Below are 6,154 nucleotides of genomic sequence, written 5' to 3' on the forward strand. Positions count from 1 at the left end.
AGGTGATATTGCAATATCTGTCAAAAATACACCACAAATATGATGTTTTTGCCTTTTCCAATCCTCAGTGTTCACTGCTCTTCACAAACCTATTTTTCAGCTCAAACATCATTCCATCACAACAGTAACTGTTTGCACCGGACTTATGCACCGTTCTATGACCTCTGGACCTCATCATTCTCCTACAGAAGCTGCAGTTACCAATGTCGGCATCAACTACACTTTCTACTGCTTGTCTGTAGACGTTTAGCAGCAAGACCTTAACAGTATAGACTCAGAAACAGTGGAGATGGCTGGGATTGAAACCCAGACGCCTATAGTACATGCGGAAGCACACGCTCTTACACTGAGGCTCATGTCCCTTCACACTGGACTTCTTTTGTCTCACAAGATGCAAGGTGGGTCTAAAGTCCTAGGAAAACTCTGGTTATTGATAGGAAAAACTAACATGTCTGATAGATCGATTAAACATACCAAGTGCACTGGAGATCAAAAAGTTATGCAACTAGTATGGGATTTTGTTTACTGCTGCTTTTATATGTTCAATTCCTCCAACGACAGATTAAATGCCACAGCTTAGAACAGTTCATCAAATAAATATCAATAACTCGCAAATCTCTAAAACAGAAGCTGCAAAGTCCTTTTTTTTAAATAAATATAAAAGTGCGAGCACAACAGAATTATAATGAAAACTGTAGTTCTGATCGATGTCCCTGGCCTTACAAATCTTGTTCACCATGATTAAAGAAAAACAATTTGCCAAAATGTCCGTATCATCATGATTTTAAATTGGTTTTTTTTGTGAAAATTTGTAATGAAAAAAATGATAATTCCACAAATTGTTAAATAATGACATCCATTAATTATACATCTATGTTGATCATCTCTCCTCAGGAGTTTGTTACATGGCAATCTGTTAAACTTTCCATATTATTTATCTCTCTCAGATGTTTAAAACAGGTTATAGACTCAGAAACACTGGAGTGATGCTGGGATTGAACCCAGGACCTTGGTACATTGCGATAGGCACAGCGCTCTACCACTGAGTACATTCCCCTTTCACAAGGGGTCCTTTTGAATCTCACAAACAGATGTTGAGGGCCTTAAAGTTAGAAACTGTGTGTTCTGGCCTTGGACAGGAGAATTTAATGATGATTATTACTCTGAAAGTGTTTACAGCACAATGGATGGCTGGATTCATATTGTTCAATATTTGTATTATCACAATAAACAGCTGAAATATTTTAGGGACCTAAAAGTCACTGTGTCCCCACATGCACTGGCCATCAGTATCCACTAATCATAACCACCAGAGAAAAACACCACAATCATCTGTTGTTCTGTTTTTAACAAGTGTTGTATCTTGTTAGTTGAGCACAAGTACCTCAAATCTGTTTTGATCATTTTCTTCGCTCAGTGCTGAAACTAACATGGACGTTGGTGCTCCTCAGATGTTGCGCTCTTAGGAAAATATTTGAAGAGATGCAGACCCAGGAAACTTGGACGATATAAATTTGTATACAAAAATAAAAGATGTCCCGCACTGAATTCATAATGTCTATACTGTTCGGTGGAGTCTATTTTTGTATCTCAAAGTGTAGAAATCATTGGAGGTGTTGACTTTGAGTCTCTGTTGTTCCATGTTGCATGGATCAGTTAAAGTACATTCTTCCTAAACAGCCTCAAGGTCTTTGGTCAGTCATACTGTTGTATTTAAAGAAAGGGAGCTATATTTGTAACAGAGCTGCACAGCTAATTGAAATATTATTGATAATCGCAATATATGCCATGTGCGGTATTGGCAAAATTGAAACGAGCTCTAATGTTTTATAAAGGTATAAAAACAGCAATTATAATGTACATATACTGTAGTAAAAACTAAAACTAAAAACTAACATGTTGATAGATTTTAAATACGATTAAACTCACCAATGTGGACACTGAGATCAAAGTACGCTACTGTTGGGATTTTGGAATGCTGCTATTTTATGTTCCCTGACAGATATGCCACAGTTTATTTATCGTCAATAACTGTTGCTGTCTTACAATATTCCTCGACCTCATGTGATTCATTGCTCTCCTCAGGCTTCAGTGATAGCGATGGCCATCAGCTACCGTTTATTGTTCGTCTCTGCTCAGATGTGGAGCAGCAGGACCTTTAAACAGGTAATAAGCTACAATGTGTTAAGGACACCAAAACACTGGGACGATGTGGGGATTGAAGCAGGACCTTGTTACCTGAGTCACATCCCGCCTCATGCTAACCTTTCTGAGAAAATCAATGGTGCATATTTGTGTCACAACAAACAGGCTGAAATATTTAAAGACCTAAAGGTTCACTGGTGTACCCCCAGCAGAGGTGCTGACTTTGAGTCTATAGTTGTTACAATTCCATGTCTGTTATAGTAATGATTTTATCTAAATAGCATCAGTCTATTGTCAGTCAACTGGTGTTATATTAAAAGAAAGGTAACTGCCAGATTAGAGATGCGAGAGGATTGAACCCAAGACCTTGTAGCATGGGCAAAGCACCACGCTCTTACCCCACTGAGCTACATCGCCCCCACATTCCTTCCAGACCGTTGCGATAAGTTGTGTTCTGCTGACAACAATACAGCTGAAAATAATTAAGTATGAAGGGAAACCGCCAGCCAGCAATTATAGTAGACATTCCTTACCATGAATCGTTGCTGTCTTACTTTTAATGTTATGACACTGGTTTTGACAACCTTACCAATGAGTTCCTGACCTCTGTGAGTCATCCTTTCCTCAGAGCTACACTTTGTCTTGTTTCATCCTTATCAATGTATAGAGCAGCAGGACCTTTAAAAAGTGTAACTACAGAGTTAAGACACAGGAACCACTGGCGAGGCTTTGGGGATTAACGCCAAGACCTGGTTTAGCATGCAAAGCACCACGCTCGTACCACTGAGCTTACGATCCCTTCACAACTGTTTTCTTTTTGTCCTCACAAGAGCGAAAGGAATGGCCTAAAGTTAGAGAACTTGTGTGTTTGGGACCTTGGACCAAGGAGACTATTTAATAATGATAATTACTCTGAAAGGTGTTACACCACAAAGATGCTGGTTCATAAATACCATATTTGTCTCACAACAGAAGCAGCAAGAGAAAGGTATTAAGGAGAGGTTGACCTAAAGCTTGGTCAGCTGTGTTCCTTCCAGCATGTCACTGCCATCAAAAGCTGTTTAGTTCGTGATAATTGTTCCTGGCCTAAGTCCGATCCCCAAGTTAATTGGTACTTTTAAAGGCCCTGCAGTGGCTCGCTGTTAACCCATGGTGGCTAGCCTTGCAAACGTTAGCCAAGCGAAATATTCATTCATCCATGTCAATACCTGTCACGTCTTACAGTCTCAGAATGATTAATGACGGCGGTGGGCATCAGCTAAAACTTTTTCTATCGTCTCTCTCAGGATGTTCTTTGAACAGCAGGAACTACAGAGATATGGAGAAACTGGGGATAAGACCCAGGCCTTGTACATGCGAAAGGCACAGCTCTAGGCCATTGAGCTACATCCGGCCAGACGCAAACTTGTCGAGAGACTATTTAAATGATGACTGATGTTTTAGTTCACAACAGAAAGCTGAATTTATTCAGAGATATAAGGTGGCCTAAGTTAGAAATTCTGTGGTGTTTGTTAGAGATTAATTAAATTACATTTTAATGAAAAAACAAGTACGATTCCAAAAATTGTAAATACATATGACATACACATGTTACTGTTTACAAGAACTTTTCTTTCATTTGATAATTTCTCTCGCACAGAGCTTCAGTTAACCTGGCCATCTGCTACACTTTCCATTTTTTTTTTGGTTTTTTATCTCTCTCAGATGGCTTAAACGGTATAGACAGAAACATTGGAGATGCTGGGATTTAACCCAGGACCTGTACATGCAAAGCACACGCTGTTACCACTGAGCTACATTCCCTTCACAAGGGCCCTTTTTGTCTCAACAAGGATGTGAGGCCTAAAGTTAGGAAACTGTGTGTTTGGGCCTTTGGACCAGGAGACTATTTAAATGATGATTATTTACTCTGAAAGGTGTTACAGCACAAGATGCTGGTGTTGGCAATGTCTATTTGTCTCACAATAAACAGCTGAATATTTCAGGGACCTAAGGTCACTGTGTCCCCCAGGATGTCACAAACTTGGCAATCAGCTGCCACTAACAATAACCACCAGAAAAAAACACGACGACTCATCTGTTGTCTGTTTTAACAAGTTTGTATCTTGTAGTGGAGCACAAGTTACCTCAACTCTGTGTTGATCAGTCTCTCCTTCCAGTGGCTGAACGAACTAACGAATGGACGTTGGCTGCATCCACCATCTTCATTGATGTTGAGCTCTTAGGACCTTTAAGACGGTAAACCTAGAGAAAACTGAGATATAAAATCTGTGGATACAAAAAAAAGACCTCAAAAGTTGGTAGGAAAATACTTGGAGGTGACTGACTTGAGTTTTCTTGTTCATAATTCCATGCAGTTAATAGCATTTCTCTAAACAGCATCAGTCTTTGTAGTCAACTGGTATATATTAAAGAATGGTAACTGCCTAATATTTGGGATGCTGAGGGGGATTGAACCCAAGACCATGACATGCAAAGGCACTCACGCTTCTACACTGAGCTACATCCCCTCACATGGCTTTCTTTTTGTCTCACAAGAATGGAGGGCCTAAAGTTGGAAACTGTGTGTTGGACCTTGGACCAGGAGACTATTAATGATGAATATACTCTGAAAGGTGTTACACCACAAGCTGCTGGTTCAATGTCATATTTGTCTCACAACAAAATACAGGCTAGAATATTTAAGGGAGGAGTTGACCTAAATCTGTGCACATGTGTTCTCCCAAGGCAGTCACTGGCCATCAAAACTGTAGATTCTGATAATGTCCTGGCCTAAGATCCGATCCCCCAAGTTAATGGTTACTTTTAAAGGCTGCAGTGCTCGCTGTTAACCATGTGGCTAGCCCTTGCAAAACTTAGCCAGGCAGAATATTCATTCATCACGTCAATAACCGGTCACTGTCTACAGTCTTAGAATGAGTAACGACGTGCGAGTTAACGTAGCAATCAGTACACTTTCTCTATTCGTCCTCTCCTCAGATGTTGAGCAGCCAGGGAAACTACAAAGATAATGGAGATGCTGGGGATTGAACCCGGACCTTGTACATGCATAAGCAACGCTCTACCACTGAGACTACATCCCCTTCAGCAAGGGAGTTCTTTTGGTCTCCAAGAAACTGGAGCAGGTGTTTTGTTGTACTGGCTGCTGGTTTTTATCTATTCAACACCGTTTAGTATCAGTTATATCAAATTTCAAACGCTGCATATCCAAAAAATTGCAGAAGCTGCAGTGTTTTTAAATATATAAAATGTCCGCCGACACAACAACATTTGTAATGAGAACTGTAGTTCTCGATGCAATAGTCCGACCTAGCAAATCTTGTCACCAGATTAAAGGAAAAAACTATCAAAAAATGTCTATTCATCATGATCTTTTAGTGTTTTTTTAGGAAAATTGTCAATGAAAAAATGATAATTCCCACAAAATTGTAAATAATTTGACAGTTACGTTTAATTTCATCTATATGATCATCGTAACTCCTCAAGGGATCATTATAGTTGAGTGTACCAATATTTGCCTCACTACTGGCTGTTAAACTATTTTTTGCAGATGTTAATGCATCTTCTGAGATATGTTTTAATAGTCCATTTCAATATTACAGTAAAGGGTAATAGATCTCGCGCAAGAAACACTGGAATGCTGGGGGGATTAGTGTAGGCAGTTGTTCTTTTGTGTTTTTACAATTGCGTTGTTGATTGAAGCACTTTTGCAGTGATTTCTCAACACCTCCTACACCATCTGAGTGCCTGATGACATACAAGCTCGCAGTATAGTCATCGCCGCACTTGGGTAGTCCTTTTTGTTCATCACTAAACATAGGCTTGTTGAGGTGTGGACTAAGCCTAAGTGTGTAAGATTGATGGGAGTGGCATGGCATAATATCAATATGTGTCAGGAACTGACATTCTCCATAACAGTAAAAGTTGGTGGCTTGATCCAGCCTGCCTCAGTGTGGCCTTGCACAGTGTCTTGGCAGGTAAAACCAGTGTGCTAGTTTTCGCAGCAGGC

This window comes from Morone saxatilis, unplaced genomic scaffold (genome assembly GCF_004916995.1).
Source record: "Morone saxatilis isolate NCDOM2014 unplaced genomic scaffold, NCSU_SB_2.0 Contig5, whole genome shotgun sequence".
Classification (NCBI taxonomy): domain Eukaryota; kingdom Metazoa; phylum Chordata; class Actinopteri; family Moronidae; genus Morone; species Morone saxatilis.